Source organism: Giraffa tippelskirchi, chromosome 7 (genome assembly GCF_054371585.1).
Source record: "Giraffa tippelskirchi isolate mGirTip1 chromosome 7, T2T-mGirTip1v1.2.pri, whole genome shotgun sequence".
Classification (NCBI taxonomy): domain Eukaryota; kingdom Metazoa; phylum Chordata; class Mammalia; order Artiodactyla; family Giraffidae; genus Giraffa; species Giraffa tippelskirchi.
Genome location: NC_137281.1, coordinates 82,133,873 through 82,157,128, shown reverse-complemented (window position 1 = coordinate 82,157,128; position 23,256 = coordinate 82,133,873). Strand labels below are relative to the sequence as shown.

Sequence of the window (23,256 nt, the reverse complement as noted above, 5' to 3'; positions counted from 1 at the left end):
AGGCCGTAAGCTCATTGAGCTCTTGCTGAATACCTGGTATCGCATCTCATTGACCTGATTGAATCCTCACAGCCATCTTAGGTAGGTGCCATAATCTTTGTTATACAGGTGGCTCAGGGAGTGACAGGCCCATGGTCATGCAGTCAGATAAAAGCAGCATCAAGAATAAACCAGGGATGTGGTTCCAGCACCAGCCCTCTTACCAGGTGGTGGTGGTTTAGTCGCTAAGTTGTGTCTGACTCTCACGACCCCTATGGACTACAGGCCTCCAGTCTCCTATGTCCATGGAATTCGCCAGGCAAGAATACTGGAGTGGGTTGCCATTGCCTTTTCCAGAGGATCTTTCCCACCCAGGAATCGATCCCATTCTCCTGCATTGCAGGCATTCTTTACGACTGAGCTACAAGGGAATCCCTCTTACCAGGTGGCTCAGTGGTAAAGAATCCTGCCAGTGCAGAAGATCCCTGGGTCAGGAAGAAATGGAAATTTATTTCCTTGAAGGAGGAAATGGCAACTTTACCTTGAAGGAGGAAATGGTATACTTTCCCAGCCGTGGACAGAAGACCCTGGCTGGCTACAGTCCAGGGATTTATAAAGAGTTGGACCCAACTTAGCACGCACACACACACCAGAGTACCTCCAGCCTCCTCCTCCCGCAAGCTGCAACCACCTGTGTGAGCCAGCTGTGTTGAAGCAGTTACCCCTGCTCACCCTTGGTGCCAGATTTCCCCACCAGGTCTAGAAAATGCCACAGGATGGACCCTTGAGACAGAAGGGCCCTTAGAAATCACCTAGTCCTCAACCAATCCTCTGATTTGATGAAAGAGGAAACCAAACCCAGGGAAGGTAAGTGATGTGCCCAAGTTCATCCTGCAAGGCAGTGGCAGAGCCCAAACTCCCATTCCTGGGATTCTGAAGAGCCATGTCTCACAGCTACATCCTGTGGTTGCAGGGAAGCCAACTGTCATGAGATGTAGAATGACACAGTGTAATGTCTTCCAGAACACAGCCAAGTCTTGGGGGGACAGGATGTAGTGAGTGTGTGACACATCTGTTTTATGTGACTTTGGAGTTCACCTATGTGTTTAAATATTCACAGTGGGTTTGCTTTCCTGGTAGTGTCTGAGGTTGATCATCCTAGAAAAGGGTATGAATTTCTTGATGGAGAGAGTAATATGATCATGAGTTCCTTCTTTGTGTCATGTGCTGTATCTACTGCCTCCCTCAATCCTCATACAGATTTCAGAGATAAAACCAAGGCTTGGAGAGGTGAAACAGCTAGCCTCAAACTTGTCATTCTGATGCAAGAGACCTTGTTCTCATGCACTACATTGAAAGAGCCAGGCAGATGAGGGAAGAGGGGATAAGCAGTTCAGTTTGTCTCATTTGCTGACTTGCAAAGGCTGTTTTTATCCTCATTCAGAAACTCATTGTTCTTGGTTGGAAAGATTCCCACAGTGGGTCCCTAATAAGCAGCTTTGGACAATGGCAGCCCTGAGTCCCGGGACCAGCCCTTGGACAGGCCCCTGTGGCCGGCTGGATCAGGGGTGAGCGGGGCCAAGGACTGGAGATGGTGAGACAGATGAGAGCAGGTCTGAGGCTTCATCTGCCTGACTGAGGCCCTCAAGGTAGCCACAAATATGCCAGCAAACGGAAAGACCGGAGGCAGATTCAAACCTGATGGGGCTTCCGTGGACTGCTAACGGTCTGTGATCATAGGGGCTGATGCAGGGGACCTCAGTGGAGTTGCCCACCAAGCATCAGCTGCTATTGGTCAAGGGACAAATGAAAGGACTCACACGGATATGGACCACTCCCATTCCTGAAGTTCAGATGGGGCTGACCCCCACCTCTGTGGTTCCTGGGATGAGCAAGTGACTCTGTCCTGGCCAATCAGCTTATTCCAAACTTTGACCATAGCGACTGGTCCGAGGAGAGCCTGGAACCCAAATTGGTTAAATGAGGCTTGGTCTTTGGGATTTGGAAAATTGAGAAACCTACTATTAGGGGTATTGGGCTGGGAGGATGGAGGGACATCCCTTGGTGAGAGCCTCTGGATGTTTCCATTTCGGCCTGAGAGAGTCCTGACGAATTCAGAGGAGTGAAGATACCAGCATACATAGAACTTATTGTTCACTGGACTTTGTACATTATTTTGATTGTTTCTCAGAATAATCCTGATGGTCATTGTTATCCCCATGTCAAAGACTGAACACATATAAGTAAGTACTTGGTAAACATTAGCTGCTCTGTGCCAATCAGCCTGGTGTTTCCCAAATTTCCCTGGAAAGGATCCTCAGGGCTTGACAGACTGCCAGGTGTCACCCCTGGAATTCTGGTCCAGGAGCTCTGGATCAGGGCCCAGGAATCTGTGTTTTAACAAATGCCCTGAGGATTCTCAGCATCAAGGACATTTGGGAAATGCGTTCGACTCAATCCCTACCACAACCTACTGAGGAAGGTTATTACAGCCATTTTTATTTAAAGTTGAGGCAAGCAAGGCTCAAGAGAGAGGTTAGGTAACCTGCCCAAGCTGACACAGGTGGCGAGTGACAGAGCTGGGGTTTGAACCTGGATGTACTTGACTTTCACATTCCTTGTGGAAAGGGGGTGATAACAACTGCCTGTATGTTTCACAGGTCATAAAAGACTCAAAAGATGGAAAGAACGTCACAAAGTGGAAAGTGAAAACCACTACCAAGAGAGAGAAGTGGTGATTTATGAAAAAGAAGCCCAAGTAACAAGAGAAAAACAAAAGACCTGAAAGTGAAATTTGCTCAGTCATGTCCAACTCTTTGCGACCCCATGGCATTCTCCAGGCCAGAATACTGGAGTGGGTAGCCTTTCCCTTCTCCAGGAGATCTTCCCAACCCAGGGATCGAATCCAGGTCTCCTGCATTGCAGGCAGATTCGTTACCAGCTGAGCAACTAGGAAAGCCCAAGAATACTGGACTGGGTAGCCTATCCCTTCTCCAGTAGATATTCCTGACCCGGAAATCAAACTGGGGTCTCCTGCATTGCAGGCGGATTCTTTACCAACTGAGCTATCAGGAAAGCCCTAAACCACTTGGTAACTGAGATGACCTACGTGGAAGTCTTTTCCTCCCTTTTAAAATTTGCATGTAATAAAATTCGCTCTTTGTGTGAACCACCAGATAGACTAGATTTTAGTCCCTAGATCTTAGTTGTAAAAAGAAATAGATCAACTCTTGGGAATGTCCTAAGTCTTGATGATGGACTTCTGAAAGTGTTACAAGTCCTGGCTGGGACTCAGGAGACTGGACTTAGGTCCTAGCTCTGAGACTAACAATTTGGGTGACTGTGGACAAGTCACCTTTATGTCCTATAAGAGGAGTGACATGGGCCTTGTGTCTTCTGACAGCCTTAGTTGATAGTTTGTTACATTCTTTCCCTCTCTGCCCTGAAGCTCCAGTTTAGGCTTTGTTGAATGTGAAGTTTAGGAAAAGCATTCATGGTAAGAACTCTGGGATAATAAAAGGATTAAATGTGGAAGAAGCAGTCTTTCTGCTGAGGTAGGAGCTCTTTGATGAGAAATTAGCAAAATGACTTTGAGGTCCCAACCTATAGATAGCCCAGTCTTTACACACCCACTATTGCCTGGGTAGTCCAGCTGGGCCAATAACGAAGCAGAGAGAAAACCAGTCTGAGCTGAGTGCTCACCAGGTGCCCAGAGCTTGACACAGGTGCTCTCATTTCATTCTCGCAGCAGAATCCACTTTGAGGTACTTATGATTCTTTTCACTTTCCAGATGAAAACACTGAGGTTCAGAGATGCTATGTCATTTGCTCAAGATCATACAGCCCAAGAAGGCATGAGCTGGTATCAGAACCCATGGCTTCCTGGCATGAAGGATGGAGGTGTTTCCTCACTTCTCAGATCCTGAGAAGCCTACACTGAACGACAGAGAGATTCATCTTCTCCAAATCTTGGTTTGACTAATTTCACATCTTAAGAATCTAGCTCTCAGAACCAGTGCACTCCTCCCACTCATCTCTGCGGTTCTCCAGACTTCTAAGTTTGTGACAAAAATCAGCCTCTCCATGGTCCATGGAAATAGATGTCTTAAAACAAAAGTGATCAGAACCTCAGGAACAAGGAGGATGGATGGCTACTTCTGGAGAGAGCGACACTAGATGTTTTAAAGAATAAACAGCAACCGCTTCTGGAACTTCCCTTGTGGTCTAGTAATTAAGACTTTGTGTTTCCAATGCAGGGGGCTTGGGTTCAATCCCTGGTCAAGAGACTAGGATTCCACATGCCCCATGGCCAATGACAAAAACAAGCAAACAACAACAACTGCCCCCCTCCCCCAACAACTCTTTCTAATGCTTGAAAAATAGGAAGAGATAGCATGGCTGATGGTACCACCCTGAGCTAGAGCTGGGAGGCCTGTGTGATCAGGGTAGAGCCACCCCTCTGAAGTGTGTATCCTCCCAGAAGTGTCAGGAGACACAGAGCATGTCTGTGTGCTGATAGAACTGGTCCAGAGGAGAGGGAGGCACTTAGGATGGAGAAGAGACAGAATCTGGGAGAAAATCAGAGGCCTGGGGTTCTGTAATAGAGGCTTAGTCTTCAGTACAGGAAAGGACATTTCTTCCTTTGTGACAGAAGAGAAGGGAGAAAAAGGTGATAGGTAAAGTTACGTGGGTAGCTTTGGTGGAGGGGACATCTGCTTTTGAGGGAAATGTGAGGCAAGGTCACCAGTGGGAGCAGAAAGGAGCAGAATGGCTGTTGAGGTTTGAGGAGAGACAAGAAGGTATGAAATGTTGTTCTGAAGGGTGGGAAAACCACCACCTCTGGAAAGCCTGTTGTTACCTGCAAGAGATGACCATAGCTTTAAAGCAGGACCTGTGGGCATGGCTCAGCTGCTTAATTCAGGCATCAAGGTTGCAGACAGTTGGATTTAACTAGCCAGATGATTACAATACATAGAGTGTGGGGGCAAGGAAGATGGGGTGTTTAGAAAGTTGTAAGAATGGACCGTGCATTCTAAGTTGGCTAAAGAGGAAAGTGAGTCATGACTGAGAGTGAAAAAGCACGAAATGGTTGGTAGACTGGAGAATGGCTGGAATTGAATGACTGTTGGGATGGGAGTACCACAGTAGGTTACCAAATGGACTTAACTGATGTTTATACAGCATTCCATCCAAAAGCAGCAGGATACACATTCTTTTCAAGTGCACATGAAACATTTTCTGTGATAGATCACATGCTGGATCACAAAACAAGCATTTGTAACTATAAGAAACTTGAAATCATATTAAGCATCTTTTCCAACCACAGGGCTGTGAGGCTAGAAACCAACTACAAGAAAAAAACTGAAAAAAAAAAAGTGGATGCTAAACAATATGCTACTAAACAACTAATGGATCACTGAATAAATCAAAGAGGAAATAAAAAAATAATCTAAAGACAAATGAAAATGAAAACACGATGATCCAAAACCTATGGGACTCAGCAAGAGCAGTTTGAAGAGGAAACTTTATAGCAATACAAGCTTACCTCAGGGAAAAAGAAAAATCTCAAATAACTGCCTAACTTTACATCTAAAGCAACTAGAGAAAGAAGAAACAAAACCTAAAATTAGTAGAAAGGAAGAAACCATAAAGATTAGAGCAGAAACAAATGAAATAGATGCTTAAAAAAAAAAACTATAGAAAAGATCAATGAAACTAAAAGCTGCTTCTTTGAAAAAGTAAAACTTGATAAGCCTTTAGCTAGACTCATCAATAAAAAAAAGAGAATCAATAAAATGAGCAGTTAAAAAGAAGTTACAATTGATAACACAGAAATACAGAGAATCATAAAAGTCTACTATGAATAGCTATATGCCAACAAAATGGACAACCTAGAAGAAATGGACGATCTTTAGAAGAACGGACACTGGGTGTAATGGAGAAGGAAATGGCAACCCACTCCAGTATTCTTGCCTGGAGAATTCCATGGACAGAGGAGGCTGGCAGGCTACAGTCCATGGGGTCATAGAGAGTCAGACATGACTGGGCAACTTAACGCACACTGGGTATAAATTTCAACTAAAAAAATTAGAACAGTAAATAAATATTGAACTTTGGCTAAGGATATGCATGCTGGAATATTTAGAGGTGAAAGGCACTGATTTCTGAAACTTAATTTTAAATGCATTGAAAAAAATAAGATGGATTGATGGATATGTGATCAAGTGAATAAGCAAAATGTTAATGCTAGAAGTTTAATGGCAAATATGTGAGTGATTATTGTACAGTTTTTTCAGGTTGTATGTATGAAAAAATTCAGGATGAAATAATGATGTAGAAGACAACATGCAAAAACAAAGATATTATAGAATTAAGATTATGGATGACTTTTTTAAAAAAATTATTTATTTTATTTCTTGGCTCTTCAGCACGGCCATGTGAAATTTTAGTTCCCTGACCAAGGATTGAACTCACACCCCTTGCATTGGAAGCATGGAGTTTTAACCACTAGGATCACCTGGGAAGTCCCCATGAATGCCTTTTTTAAATCACCTAAATATTAAATTGTGTTGTATATTCAATTTAAATACTTGTAACATTATTCTTGTGTTACCAAATTTTGAAAACAAGCTTATTTTAGGAAATTTGAAATATATAGAAAAGTAGAAACCAAATTTTTCAAGCCTGTAAACCTGTGACCCTCAGAGAATCACTTAGTGGCATATTAGTATATTTTTTTGCTTATTAATAATATCTTGAACATTTCATTATTAGTGAATATTCTTAAAACCATGATTTTTAGATAGTATATTCCACTGTATGTATGTACTACATAAACTGTAAAAACATTCCCCATTGTTTAACATTGGCTTGTTTCCCAAGTTTTTCTATTGCAAACGAAGCTGGGGTGAACAGTACTGGTTATACATCTTTGACCACATTTTGATTTTTCTTCAGATGGATTCCTTGAAGTTGGGTTACTAGGTCAAAAGTTAGAAACATTTTTTACTGTTAAAACTAGCAAATTTACACACTCCAACAAGTGTACAAGAGCACTTTTTTCAAGCAATTTAGTCACCTTTGGATATATATTTTTTAATTTAGTTTTTTTTTTTTTTTTGCCAATTTCATAGGAGGAAGATTGTACCTTATTATAGGTTTAATCCATATTCCTTTGAATGCTACTAAACATTTCTTTTCCCAAATTCAAATAGTGATTTGTATTCCTTTTTTGAATTATCTATCCACATCTAGTTCCCTGTCATTCTGGGGGATTTTTACTATTTTAATTATTGATTTACTAAAACTTTAAAAAATATTTAATTAAAACTTCTTGTAAAATAACTGTTATTCCATGCCTCACATGTTTGCTACAGATATTCTCCTTAGCTCATTACTTCTCTTTTTTTAACTGAAAGTTTTAGTTTGAGATACTTGCATATTTGGGTTTCCCAGCTGGCACTGGTGGTGAAGAACCTGCCTATCAATGCAGGAGACATAAGAGACATAGGTTCAATCCCTGGGTCAGGAAGATCCCCTGGAGGAAAGCATGGCAACCCACTCCAGTCTCTCACTTGGAGAATCCCATGGACAGAGAAGACTGGTGTGCTACTGTCCATAGGGTCGCACACACTTGCATATACACACTTGTATATTTATGTGTAGTTGTAAGAAATAATGCAGAGAAATTCTGCACACCCTTCACCCAGTTCCAATGGTAAGATCTTACAAAATTATAGTAAAATATCATAACCAGGATATTAACATTGGCACAGTCAATATACAGAACATTTCTATCACCACAAATATCCCTCATGTTGGCTTTTTTATAGCCACACTTCTCCAGCCCCCAGTCTCTCATTAACCCCTGGCACAATGATTGTGTTATACATTTCTATAATTTTGTCTTTTAGGAATTTTGTGTAAGTAGACTCATGTAATATGTAAATATTTGAGATTGTTTAATTTAACTCAGCATAGTTCTCTGCAGACTCATCCCAGTTGTTGTATCAATAGCTCCCTCCTTTTCATTGCTGGGTAATATTTCATGATACAGGTATACCAGGGTTTAACCATGCTACTCATTCTAGGACATGGAGGGTTATTTCTAGTTTTTGGCTATTACGAATAAAGCTGTATAAGAATTCTTATATAGCTTTCTATGGTCAGGAAGCAACAGTTAGAACTGGACATGGAACAACAGACTGGTTCCAAATAGGAAAAGGAGTACGTCAAGGCTGTATATTGTCACCCTGCTTATTTAACTTATATGCAGAGTACATCAAGAGAAACGCTGGGCTGGAAGAAGCACAAGCTGGAATCAAGATTGCTGGGAGAAATATCAATAACCTCAGATATGCAGATGACACCACCCTTATGGCAGAAAGTGAAGAAGAACTAAAGAGCCTCTTGATGAAAGTGAAAGAGGAGAGTGAAAAAGTTGGCTTAAAGCTCAACATTCAGAAAACTAAGATCATGGCATCTGGTCCCATCACTTCAAGGGAAATAGATGGAGAAACAGTGGAAACAGTGTCAGACTTCATTTTGGGGGCTCCAAAATCACTGCTGATGGTGACTGCAGCCATGAAATTAAAAGACACTTACTCCTTGGAAGGAAAGTTATGACCAACCTAGACAGCTTATTAAAAAGCAGAGACACTACTTTGCCAACAAAGGTCTGTATAGTCAAGGCTATGGTTTTTCCAGTGGTCATGTATGGATGTGAGAGTTGGACTATAAAGAAAGCTGAGTGCTGAAAATAGATGCTTTTGAATTGTGGTGTTGGAGAAGACTCTTGAGAGTCCCTTGGACTGCAAGGAGATCTAACCAGTCCATCCTAAAGGAGATCAGTCCTGGGTGTTCATTGGAAGGACTGATGTTGAAGCTGAAACTCCAATACTTTGGCCACCTGATGCGAAGAGCTGACTCATTGGAAAAGACCCTGATGCTGGGAAGGATTGGGGGCAGGAGGAGAAGGGGACGACAGAGGATGAGATGGCTGGATGGCATCACCGACTCGATGCACATGAGTTTGGTTAAACTCCGGGAGTTGGTGATGGACAGGGAGGCCTGGTGTGCTGCAGTCCATGGGGTCTCAAAGAGTCGGACACAACTGAGCGACTGAACTGATGTAAACATAAGTCTTCATTTCTCTGGGATAAATGTCCAGGGGTGCAATAACTAGATTGTATGGAAGCTGTGTGTTTAGTTTTCAAAGGAACTCTCTCTTTTCCAGAGAGGCCATACCATCTTCCATTTCCACCAGGAATATGTAAATAATTGAGTTTCTCTTTATCCTTGGTAGCATTGGTGTTGTCATTGTTTTTTTTTTCCAGAAATTCTAATGGGTATGTATTATAGGAGTAGCTTATGGTAGGCTTCCCTGATAGCTCAGTTGGTAAAGAATCTGCCTGCAATGCAGCAATTTGATTCCTGGGTCAGGAAGATCCCCTGGAGAAGGGATAGGCTACCCACTCCACTATTATGGCCTGGAGAATTCCATGGACTGTATAATCCATGGGGTCACAGAGAGTCGGACACAACTGAGTGACTTTCACTTCACTATGGTGGATTTAGTTTGCATTTCCCTATGGTTAATGATATTCTATATGTCTATCTGCCATCACTACATCCTCTTTGGTGAAATGTCACTTCATGCATTTTGTCTGTTTTATCATTGGATACTTTTTTATTTCCCTTTCTCTTTTTTTCCCTGTTGAATTTTGAGGTCTCTTTATGCTTACTAGTTACTAGTCTTTTGTCATATATGCGGACTTTGGTAGAGCACAAGTTTTTCATTTTGATGAAGGTCAATTAATCCTTTTATAGATGATACCTTTGGTGTCAAGACTAAGAACTCTGGGTTTAGCCTTATGTCTGGAAAATTTTCTCCAATGTTTCTATCTAAAAGTTTTATAGTTTTACATTTTACTTTTAAGTCCATGACCCATTTTGAGTTAATTTTTACATAAGCTATGAGGCTAAGGTTGAGAGTTTGTTTTTAATCTATGAATGTTCAGTTGCTCCAGCACCATATTTTGAGAAGTCTATCTTTCCTCCATTGAATTGCTTTTGTATCTTTGTAAAAAATCATTTAGGTGTGTATGTGGAGATCTATCTATCTATTTCTGGATACTCTATTCTGTTGATCTAATGTTTATCCCTCTTTCAATAGCACACAAGCTTGATTAATGTAGCTATTTAATAAATCTTGAAATTAAGTGGATTAATTCCTCCAATTTTTTCCTTTTTTGGCCATGCCATGAGTAATGTGGGATCTTAGTTCCCTGACCAAGGATTGAACTCATGCCCCTTGCACTGGAAGCATGGAGTCATAACCAATGGACTGCCAGGGCAGTCCCCCTCCCGATTTTTTCTCATTTAAAATTGTTTTAATTATTCTAGCTTTTTGGCCTTTTCATAGAAATTTTAGAAAAACCTTGCCTATGTCTACAAAAAAAATCTTTGTGGGGTTTTGATAGAAACTGCATTAAACTTAGATATTAGTTTAAAAATGAGTGGCATCCTTACCATGCTGAACTTTCCAATCCATTCATACAATCTGTCTCTCCATTTATTTAAATTTTTTTTCTTTCACTAGTGTTTTGAGTTTCAGCATACAAGTCTTCTCATATTTTGTTAGATTTGCACTTAAGTGTCTCATTTTTTGAACAATTTAAAATGGCATTTTAATTTCAATGTTCACATGGTTGCTACTAGAATGAAAAATGAAAGGACTAGTTGCTCAGTTCTGTCTGACTCTTTGCGACTCCATGGACTGTAGCCTCCCAGGTTCCTCTTTCCATGGGATCCTCCAGGCAAGAATACTGCAGTGGGTAGCCATTCTCTTCTCCAGGGGATATTCCCAACCCAGGGATCAAAGCCATATCTCCTGCATAGCAGGCAGATTCTTCACCTTCTGAGCCACCAGGGAAGTCCATATAGAGCTATAACTGGTTTTACTATATGGATCTTGTATACTATAACATTGATGAACTTACTTTTTAATTTTAGGAGGTTTTTTTGGGTAGATTCCCTGGGGTTTTAGGCAGACAATCATGCCATTTGCTAATAGTACCATTTTTGTTTCTTTCTTCCAATCATTATGCCTTTAATTTTCTTTTCCTGCCTTAATACTCTCACTAGAACTTCTGCATTATGTTGACTAAGAGTGATGAAAGTGGAAATACTTGCTGTGTTCCTGAAATCTGGGAGAAACCATTCAGTCTTTCTCCAGTAAGTAAAATGTTAGCTGTAGATTTTCTGTATCGAGTTGAAGTTCCCGTCTCTTCCTTTTTTTCTACGAGTCCTTATCAAGAATGGATGTTGAATTCTGTCAAATGCTTTTCCTGGAATAATTGATAGGACCGAGTGAGTGATTTTTCTCCTTTAGATTTTAAAGTGGATTATAGTAACTGATTTTCAAATGTTGAATTAACCTTGCATCTTGGGAATAACATTCATTTTCCTGTAGTGTATGATTCTTTTTATATAGTGCTGAATTCTATTTGCTAATATTTTGTTAAGGATTTTTGCATGTATATTCATGATAAGAACTGATTTGTAGTTTTCTTTTTTTGTACTATTTTTATTTGGTTTTGGTATCAGGGAAATACTAGTTGCATAAAATGAATGTTATGAAATTTTTTTTTCTGCTCTCTGGAAGAGATTGTGTAGAATTGGTGTCAATTCTTTAAATGTTTCATAGGCTTTTCCAGTGAAACCATCTGGGTCTGATGCTTTCTTTTTGGGCGAGTTTTTAAGTTATGAATTCAATTTCCTTAGTAGTTATAGGATCAGCTACTCAAGTTATCTGTTTCATCTTAAGTAAGTTGTGACAGTTTGTGTTTTTGGGGGAATTGGTCTTTTTCATTTAAGTTGTCAAATGTGTATAGAGTTGTTCTTAGTACTTTCTTATTTTTCTTTTGATCTCTGCAGGGTCTGTATGAAAATTCAATTTCATTCAATTTCATGAAAACTCAATTTCATTCCTGACATTGATAATTCAAAGGTTCTCTCATTTTTTGTCTTCCTAGTTTTATAATTTTATTGATTTTTTTCAAAGAATGAGCTCTTTGTTTCATTGATTTTTTTCTATTGTTTTTCTGTTTTCAATTCTATTGATTTCTCTTATCATTATTATTTCCTTTCTTCTTCCATTATGTTCAAAGAAGAAACTCTTTATGATATCAATCTTAAATTCATTGAGGGTTGTTTTATGGCCCAGGATACAGTCTATCATCATATACCAAGCTAAATGTACACCAAGATGTGTGTATACCAAAATATATTCTATTAGGGTGTGAAAAGAATGTGTAATTCTGCTGTTATTGGGTGGAATGTTCTAAAAATGTCAATGAAATCCTGTTGGCTGTTGTTTTCTTCTATATCCTTGCTGACTTTCTGTCTAGTTCTATCAATTGTTGAAAAAGGAATATTGAAGTCTTCAGCTCTAAGTGTGGATTTGTTTATTTCTCCTCTCAGGTCTGGTACTTGTTACTACATATATTTTGCAGCTTTGTTGTTGGTGTATATACGTTTAGGACTGCTGTGCTTTCTTGGTAGATATGTCCTGTTATTACTGTGTAATGTCCCTCTTTGTCCCTGGTAAAATTATTTGCTCTGAAGTTTGCTTTGATATTAATATAGCCACTTGTGCTTTCTTTTGATTGTTATTTGCATGGGAGTTATATTTTCTAAAGAGCTTCTTTAAAATGGGCAACAGATGATGAGAATTATAGTTAAACACTTTTAAAATACAGACTAAACTTTTAGCTATCCATAAAGAGAAGAATCCAAAAGTGCAAAGACCAAGCAGCATTGCTGAGTTCACTTATTTTACTCTCAGTGTGGTCTCTTATGGGTGAACAAATTAATAAAAGAATCATGTATTCTAGTAACTTTGATAGGCCTAATTCAAGGCTGGCTTATACCAATCCTCGTAGAATTTATGCCAAAGAACAGAACTATAATCAGAGGTCTTCTCCTAGTTTGTCTTTTCTGGGGACAATTCTCCCAACCTCTAGAATTTTGCTGGATTCCCCCAGGCCTCACATTCACAAAAGATCTTAGGTATAGGATTTTAATATTTTTCCAAATGAAATCATATGTATGACCACAGAGGCATGCCAACAAGACTGAGAGAGGTTTACTGAACAACTGTAAACTTGTGACCCATTAGTGGACCCACACTGCTGACTGTGTCCTGTGAATTAATATTTTTACAAATTCTGTAATTATCTTCTAATTAGCACAAGTATAGTAAATTTTGTTATGTCTGGTTTTTTGTATTAAAATGGCCAGTTTTTAAAATGTAGATATTTAAAATATGCTTTGATTTTTGTGGCCCCATTCAGATATTTCTTCATTTTTAACTTACTAGGAATCTGAAAAAAAAAAAATGACATCAACAGAGTTCTCTTTTGATAGTTCAGTGAGCCCTGAGTCCTTTAAGCATACTATGCCCTGATCTAGGATGACTGGATTCGTATTAGCTGATTATTTAGGCTTTTACCTAGAAAGAAACAGAACTCAAGTATTTTCCACTTGTGTTAGAACAACACTCTAAAAGAATCAACACTAGAAGGGATGCTTTCTATCCACCCACGTGAAACATATGGGGAGATGCTGATATACCAACTCAAATAAACCAGTTAATATAACCAAAATGTATATCTTATCCTTTATGTATGTAAAGCAGGCAAGCTTCCCAAAGTAAATACAAAGTAGCCATTTTATCACCTTTTCTGAAAAGTCAAAATCTTTCTCAAAATCTGCTTAAAAACTGATGCCACAACTGTGTAATATACATGCAAGCCAAAGACTAAGCCCCAGTCCTTTAAGATGGGATTTGTTATGATTATACAGTGGAAGTGACAAATAGATTTAAGGGACTAGATCTGATAGACAGACTGCCTGATGAACTATGGACAGAGGTTTGTGACATTGTACAGGAGACAGGGATCAAGACCATCCCCATGGAAAAGAAATGCAAAAAAGCAAAATGGCTGTCTGAGGAGGCCTTACAAATAGCTGGGAAAAGAAGAGAAGCGAAAAGCAAAGGAGAAAAGGAAAGATATTCCCATCTGAATGCAGAGTTCCAAAGAAGAGCAAGGAGAGATAAGAAAGCTTTCCTCAGTGATCAATGCAAAGACATGGAGGAAAACAACAGATTTGGGAAGACTAGAGATCGCTTCAAGAAAATTAAAAATACCAAGGGAAAATTTCATGCAAAGATGGGCTCGATAAAGGACAGAAATGGTATGGACCTAACAGAAGCAGAAGATATTAAGAAGAGATGGCAAGAATACACAGAAGAACTGTACAAAAAAGATCTTCACGACCCAGATAATCATGATGGTGTGATCACTCACCTAGAGACAGACATCCTGGAATGTGAAGTCAAGTGGGCCTTAGAAAGCATCACTACGAACAAAGCTAGTGGAGGTGATGGAATTCCAGTTGAGCTATTTCAAATCCTCAAAGGTGATGCTGTGAAAGTGCTGCACTCAATATGCCAGCAAATATGGAAAACTCAGCAGTGGCCACAGGACTGGAAAAGGTCAGTTTTCATTCCAATCCCAAAGAAAGGCAATGCCAAAGAATGCTCAAACTACCACATAATTGCACTCATCTTGCAAGCTAGTAAAGTAATGCTCAAAATTCTCCAAGCCAGGCTTCAGCAATACGTGAACCGTGAACTTCCAGATGTTCAAGCTGGTTTTAGAAAAGGAAGAGGAACCAGAGGTCAAATTGCCAACATCTGCTGGATCATCGAAAAAGCAAGAGAGTTCCAGAAAAACATCTATTTCTGCTTTATTGACTATGCCAAAGCCTTTGACTGTGTGGATCACAATAAACTGTGGAAAATTCTGAAAGAGATGGGAATACCAGACCGTCTGATCTATCTCTTAAGAAACCTGTATGCAGGTCAGGAAGCAACAGTTAGAACTGGACATGGAACAACAGACTGGTTCCAAATAGGAAAAGGAGTACGTCAAGGCTGTATATTGTCACCCTGCTTATTTAACTTATATGCAGAGTATATCATGAGAAACGCTGGGCTGGAAGAAGCACAAGCTGGAATCAAGATTGCTGGGAGAAATATCAATAACCTCAGATATGCAGATGACACCACACTTAAGGCAGAAAGTGAGGAAGAACTAAAGAGCCTCTTGATGAAAGTGAAAGAGGAGAGTGAAAAAGTTGGCTTAAAGCTCAACGTTCAGAAAACGAAGATCATGGCATCTGGTCCCATCACTTCAAGGGAAATAGATGGAGAAACAGTGGAAACAGTGTCAGACATTATTTTTGGGGGCTCCAAAATCACTGCTGATGGTGATTGCAGCCATGAAATTAAAAGACGCTTACTCCTTGGAAGGAAGGTTATGACCAACCTAGACAGCTTATTTAAAAGCAGAGACATTACTTTGCCAACAAAAGTCCGTCTAGTCAAGGCTATGGTTTTTCCAGTGGTCATGTATGGATGTGAGAGTTGGATGGTGAAGAAAGCTGAGCACTGAAGAATTGATGCTTTTGAACTGTGGTGTTGGAGAAGACTCTGGAGAGTCCCTTGGACTGCAAGGAGATCTAACCAGTCCATCCTAAAGGAGATCAGTCCTGGGTGTTCATTGGAAGGACTGATGTTGAAGCTGAAACTCCAATACTTTGGCCACGTCACGCGAAGAGTTGACTCACTGGAAAAGACCCTAATGCTGGGAAGGATTGGGGGCAGGAGGAAAAGGGGACGACCGAGGATGAGATGGTTGGATGGCATCACTAACTCGATGGACATGGGTTTGGGTAAACTCCGAGAGTTGGTGATGGACAGGGAGGCCTCGATTCATGGGGTCACAAAGAGTCGGACACGACTGAGCGACTGAACTGAACTGAAGTTTTGGTGAATTTACATACTAAAAAAAAAATTCCAATCCTCCAAATCATGCAGGCTATAAGAAAATGTCAGGAAAGTTAATGGCCTAACTAACTCGAACGCTATCATGGGTTAAAAGACTTTAAAAAATCAACCATAACACAATGGATGTTCATGCCATTCCACCATTCACTCACTGGAGGTGACTGCCTGAGGCCACACTGTGGTCAAAGAGAAAGGTGGAATTATGTGTGGGTTATACGTTACCATCCTCATATTGAGCTTCCCTGATAGCTCAATTGGTAAAGAATCTGCCTGCAATGCAGGAGATCCCAGTTCAATTCCTAGGTTGGCAAGATCTGCTGGAGAAAGGATAGGCTACTCACTCCAGTGTTCTTGGGCTTCCCTTGTGGCTCAGTTGGTAAAGAATCTGCCTGCAAAACGGGAGACCTGGGTTTGACCCCTGGGTTAGGACGATCCCCTGGAGAAGGGAAAGGCTACCTACTCCAGTATTCTGGCCTGGAGAATTCCATGGACTTTATAGTCCAAGGGGTCACAAAGAGTCGGACACGACTGAGTGACTTTCACTTTCTTAACCTCATACTGGTGTGGTCTGTCAGAGCCATATATAGGTATTATGGTGGGATTGAAGCTTTGAAATCATGGTATATGTAATCAGAATTAACGTAGATTTTTGTCTGTTATCCGTTGCTACTTTAACAACAATAAAAGCAGTCCTTTTGAGGCTTAAAATATAAATATTAAAAGAGCAAATAGATACAGAAATCTCATTAACTGATTACTTAGGATCATTTCTTCCAAACCACTGATAAATTAATTTGGAGCAAAGTTTAAAATGCTGTTTTGTTATGGTTTAAATAGGTAATACACTCACATGGGTCAAAAATCAAACAAAGAAGTGTGCAATAAGAATACAATATTTAGAAATAAACCTACCTAAGGCAAAAGACCTGTACTCTAAAAACTGTAATACTCTGATGAAAGAAATATTAGATGACACAAACAGATGGAAAGATATACCATGTCCTTGGACTGGAAGAATCAATCTTGTTAAAATGACCATACTATCCAAGGCAATCTACAGATTCAATGCAATCCCTGTCAAATTACCGGTGTCACTTTTCACAGAACTAGTATAATTTTAAAATTTGTATGGAAACACAAAAGACCCCAAATAGCCAAAACAATTCTGAGAAAGAATGGAGCTACAGTAATTATGCTCCCTCACTTCAGACTATGCTACAAAGCTACACTCATCAAAACAATATGGTAACTGGCACAAAAACAGACACATAGATCAATGGAAAAGAATAGAAAGCCCAGAAATTAACCCTCGTGCCTGTGGTCAGTTAATCTATGACAAATGAGGCAAGAATATACAATGGAGAAAAGACAGTCTCTTCAATAAATTGTACTGGGGAGACTGGGTAGCTACACATAAGATGATGAAATTAGGACATTCTTTTAACACTTTATACAAAAATAAACTCAAAATGTATTAAATATCTAAATATAAGATGGGATACCATAAAACTCCTAGAGGAAAACATAGGCAGAACACTCATTGACATAAATCACAGCAATAGTTTTTCAGATCTGTGTCCTGGAGTAATGAAAAGGAAAAACAAACCAATGGGACCTAATTAAGCTTATATGCTTTTGCACAGCAAAAGAAACTGTCAGTACAATAAAAGACAACCTAAACAATGGGAGAAAATATTTGTAAATGATGCGACTGATGGATTAATTTCCAAAGTATCCAAACAGCTCATAGAGCTCAATGTCAAACAACCAAAAAAAACAACCAAACAATCCGATCAAAAAATGGGCAGAAGACCTAAATAGACATGTCTCCAAAGAAGACATACAGATGGCCAGCAAGCATGTGAAAAGATGCTCAATATTGCTATTTATTAGAGAAGTGAAAATCAAAACTACAGTGAGGTATCACCTCATACCAGGCAGACTAGCCATCATCAAAATATTCACAATCTTTCCTTTCAGGCCACTGAAGATCCTAGTGTTGCCATGGGCCGCCGCCCCGCCCTGTATTACTGGTACTATAAGAACAAGCCATACCTCAAGTCCCGCTTCTGCCTAGGTGTCCCTGATGCTAAGATCCACATCTTTGATCTGAAGCAAAAGAAGGCAAAGTGAATGAGTTCCCACTCTGTGGCCACATGGTGTCAAATGAGTATGAGCAGCTCTCCTCTGATGCTCTGGAGGCTGCCCATATTTGTGCCAACAAGTATATGGCAAAAAGTTGTGGCAAAGATGATTTTAACATCCAAGTGTGACTCCACCCCTTTCTCATCTGCATCAAGAAGATGCTGTCCTGTGCTAGAGCTCATAGGCTCCAGACAGGTATGTGCTGTGACTTTGGAAAGCCCCAGAGCCCGGTGGCCAAGGCCCACACCGGCCAAGTCATATGTCCATCCACAACAACCTATAGAACAAGGAGCATGTGATTGAGGCCCTCCACAGAGCCAAGTTCAAGTTCTTTGGCCACCAGAAACCCACATCTCCAAGAAGTGGGGACTTACTAATTTTAATGTGGATGAATCTGAAAACATGGTGGTAGAAAAGCAGCTCATCCCAGATGGCTGTGGGTTCAAATACATGGCCCTGGACAAATGGTGGGCCCTGCACTCATGTGAGACTTGGCAATGTCCCCTCCTTACTCATGCCCACCAATAAATCCTGCTTCCTTACCAAGAAAAAAAAAATCCACAAACAATATATGCTGGAGAGTGAAGTGTAAGTCGCTCAGTCGTGCCCAACTCTGCGACCCCATGGACTGTCCATGGAATTCTCCAGGCCGCAATACTGGAGTGGGTAGCCTTCCCCTTCTCCAGGGGATCTTCCCAACCCAGGGATCAAACCCAGATCTCCCACATTACAGGTGGATTCTTTACCCGCTGAGCTATCAGGGAAGCCCTGTAAATGTTGGAGAGGGTGTGGAGAAAAGGAAACTCTCCTTCACTGTTTGTGGGAATGTAAATTCCATACAGGTACAGCCTGTATAGAAAACAGTGTGAAGGTTTCTTTAAAAACTAAAAATTGAAAAAAAAAAAAAATGTAAAAAAAAAAAACTAAAAATTGAGCTACCAAATGATCCAGCAATCCCACTTCTGGGTGTATATCTGGAAAAGACAAAAACTGTAATTTGAAAACACATTCGCATATATAAAATAGATAACTAATAAGGACCTGCTGTATAACACAGAAAACTCTACTTAATATTCTGTAATGATCTGTATGGGGAAAGAATCTAAAAAAGAATGGATATAATGTGTAACTGATTTACTTTGCTGTACCATAAAACTAACACAACATTGTAAATCAACTAGACTCCAATAAAATCTTTTTAAAAAATAAAAAAAACAGATGCACCCCAATGTTCATAGCAACACTATTTACAATAGCCAAGACATGTAAGCAACCTAAATGTCCATCAACAGATAAATGGATAAAGAAGGTGTGGTACAATGAGATATTACTCAGCCATTAAAAATGAAATAATGCCATTTGCAGCAACATGGGTGAATCTGGAGATTACCATCCTAAGTGAAGTCAGAAGAGAAAGACAAATATAAAATTTCCTTTATGTGAGTCATCTAAAAAATAATACAAGTAAACTCACTGATAATACAGAAACAAACTCACAGACATAGAAAAGAAATTTATGGTTACCAAAGGCTAACAAGGGGAAGGGATAAATTGGGAGTTTGGAATTAAAAGATACATACTACTATATATACAATAATAAACAACAAGGCTCTGTATAGCACAGGCAACTCTATTCAATATTTTGTAAGAGCCTATAATGGAAAATAATCTGAAAAAGAATGTATGTGCATATATATATGGAATTGCCGGGCCCTCCTCCAGGGGAGCTTCCTGACCCAGGTGTTGAACCTTTGTCTCTTACATCTTCCGCATTGGCAGGTGGAGTCTTTACCACTAGTGCTACCTGGGAAGCCCTATGTTTATACACATACATACATATATACACACACACCTGTATATATGAATTACTTTTCTGTACACCTGAAGCTAACACAATATTGTAAATCAACTACACTTCAATTAAATGAAATTAAAAAATAAAAAAGGCATGCAATAAAAACTTTCATTCCCATTGCATTCTCCAATCACTCAGTTCCTATGTGTTACCCTACTGTTACACTTGTACATTTTAAATTACTTCTAAGATGCCATTTTGTAAATATGAATGTATTATAACTTCCCTCCCTTTTTACACAAAAGGTATCATTAAGAGCATGATCTCTAAAGCCAGACTGCCCATGTTCAAACCCCAGTTCTTCCACAAATCGGCTGTGTCTTTAAGCAAGTTTCATCACCTCTTAGTGTCTCAGTTTCCTCAACTGTATAATGAGGGTAACAGTGGCAGCTGTCTCCTACAGTTATTTGAGGATTAGATGAACAAATATATGTACAAAGCACTTAGGACAGGGCCTGGTGCACAGCGAGCCATCTACATGTGATGTGTGGTGCTGTCACCATGCAAGTTGCAGGATCAGGTCTAAGTGCGTGGGCTCTGGAGTGAGACTGCCTGAGGTAAAATCTTAACTTCCTTACATGTGAAATGTAAAAAATAATAGTTCTTACCCTCACAGGGTTGTTGTGAGATTGAAATGGACAGTGCCTCGCACTGGGTAATCATGGCTGTATTTCATCAAATCCAAAATGCCATGTATTCTAAGACACGTCATTATTTTATGGACTAGGAAAGGAAAAAAACATTCCAATTAAATTATGACACACCTTTTACTATAACACATCCTCATTTCAAGTGCATGACAAAGTGAAACAATGCACGTCTTAGAATTGATGAAATATGGGATACAAGTGTTAGCTATTACACTCTTATTTTCACTTAAAAATACATCTTGGATATCACTCTGTATCGGTATAAAGAGAGCCTCTCTTTTTTTTTTTTTTATAAAGTGGCTATATAGTAATCCATTGTGTGGTTGAGCTATAAATTATTTAACTGATCTCCTATTAGTTTCCAGTCTATTGCTGTTACAAACAATACCGCAATGAATAACCTTGCAGACATGTCATTTTGCAAGCCTGCTAGTCTATCTGTAGGATAAATTCCCGAATTGGCATTGCTGGGTCAAAGAGTACACGTATTTGCAATGTTGGCAGGTATTCTAAGCTCCAGTTTAAATGGCCAGGTTACTTCCAGCTAAGGAATCGTGGACTGAGGCCGTTTGAAAAGGATCAACCTCATGGAAGAGGGGAGCAGGATGACAAGAGTCTCATCACACAGGAATGGGAGAAAGGAAATTTTTGTATGCTGCTGGTGGCCACCTAAATGGGTCAAACTTTTTGAAAGACATTTTGGCTCTATCTTTTAAATTCTCATTCTGGAAAACTATCTCACTGAAATTCTAGCAGAAGTTGCAAAACCATATGTAATAATTATAGCAAGAATGTGTGACATGGAGACACAGCGCAAAATGCTTACTCTATAAACTCATCAAAATCTCACAGTGCTACAAGGCTGGGCTAATTCTTCCCATTCTACAGACACGGACACTTGAGATGGAGGAGAAGGCTGCAGAGAGAGGACGGTACTCAGGCAGCCTGCTCCTAGTCTGTGCTCTTGGCATTATACAAGTAGACTCTTTGAAATAGCAGGAAAAAAAAAAATTAGACACCTGAAAGTCCCAGAGTGAGTTAGTTAATATCATTATGGTGGTGGGGGGGGGAATAAATTAGGAATTTGGGATTAACATTTACATATTACTACATATATAATAGGTAACCAACAAAGACTTACTGTATAGCACAGAGAACTATACTCAATATTTTGTAATAACCTACAAGTGGAAAGAATCTGAAAAAGAACATGTAACTGGACTCACTTTGCTGTACACCTGAAACTAATATAACATTGTAAATCAATTACACTTCAATAATATATATATTATAAATTTACACTTTAGGAAACTGTATAACCATGATAAAGAATGAAGTAAACCTTTATACAGCAACCTTAACTCATGTCTACAAGGTACTGTCTTAAAAAAATTAACACAGTCTGAGTGCATTCCAATAGATGCCGATAGTCATGTATCAATCTGACAGGTAGATAATAAAAGGTCTAGAATAGGATCTAGTGCTTGATGATCTGAGGTGGAGTTGATGTAATAACAGAAATAAAGTGCACAATAAATGTAATGCACTTGAATCATCCTGAAACCACCCCATCACCCCGTTTTGTCTTCCATAGAACTGGTCCCTGGTGCCAAAAACATTGGGGACTGCTGGTCTAGAAGGATAATTCAACAATTAAGGATATTTTCTCCAAATCCCCCTGATTATGAGCGAGTGGTAGAGATTTCACTTCGTATACTTCCAAATTATTTGAATCTTTTTACTGAGCCTATTGTTACTAAGAGGTCATTTAACTCCAGACAAAATTTTACTTCATCCCTGCACCAGTGTCATCAGAAACACCAAGAAATGATTGGGTATAAAAGGCCACCATGGACCCTGTGAGTTAAAAAGAAAAAAGAACCCCAACTTAGAGAAATATAGCACTGACCTGTGCTGTAAGAGATTCAGGTTCGATCCTTGGGTTGGGAAGTCACGACTTAGTGACTGAACAAGGACAATTCCTTGGGAAATGATTCAGCACAATCATCTACTGAAGTCACTTATCAAATACTGTGCTGCTGTGTGCTGGGCTCAGTCACTCAGTTGTGTCTGACTTTTTGCAACCCCATGGGCTGTAGTCCGCCAGACTCCTCTGTCCATGGGATTTTTTCCAGGCAAGAATACTGGAGTGGGTTGCCATTTCCTCCTCCGGGGGATCTTGGACCCAAGGATTAAATTGCATCTCTTGCATCGGCAGGCAGAGTCTTTACCACTGAGCCCACCGGGGAAGACCTTATCAAATACTAATATCAAATATGAGTATCAAAATACTAATAGTCTTTAAATAACTAAAAGACAGTTCAATTTCCTTTAGCACTTTTTGTATTGTTTCCTCCATTTTTAAAGTTCTTTTGACTCCCTAGAATCTTTCTGAGCTCACTGGAATTTCTCTCTCACCTGATACTAATTAAAGTAAAATTTAAGATCTCTTCCATCAGGATGTACAAGGGACAGGGGGTGGGAGGTGGGGTGTCTATGAATGATCCTAAAGGGAATTCCTTTTTTGAAAGGTCCAGTCTAAGCCGAGATGGTGGAGTAGGTCTGGGCACACAGAGCAAAGTCACTGATGATTTCAGGAGAGGGAATTCCCTGGTGGCTCAGTGGTTAGGGCTCTGCAATTCCACACACGGGTTTGATCCCTAGTTGGGGAGTTAAGATCCCACAAGGAGAGCAAGGCACAGCTGTCTAAA

At 39.7% G+C, this 23,256-nt stretch overlaps 1 pseudogene; it reads left to right on the top strand.

Annotated features, from left to right (window-relative positions):
* Positions 1 to 17,899: 17,899 nt before the first annotated feature.
* On the top strand, positions 17,900 to 18,343 carry LOC145514978 (large ribosomal subunit protein uL16-like; annotated as a pseudogene).
* Positions 18,344 to 23,256: the final 4,913 nt, after the last annotated feature.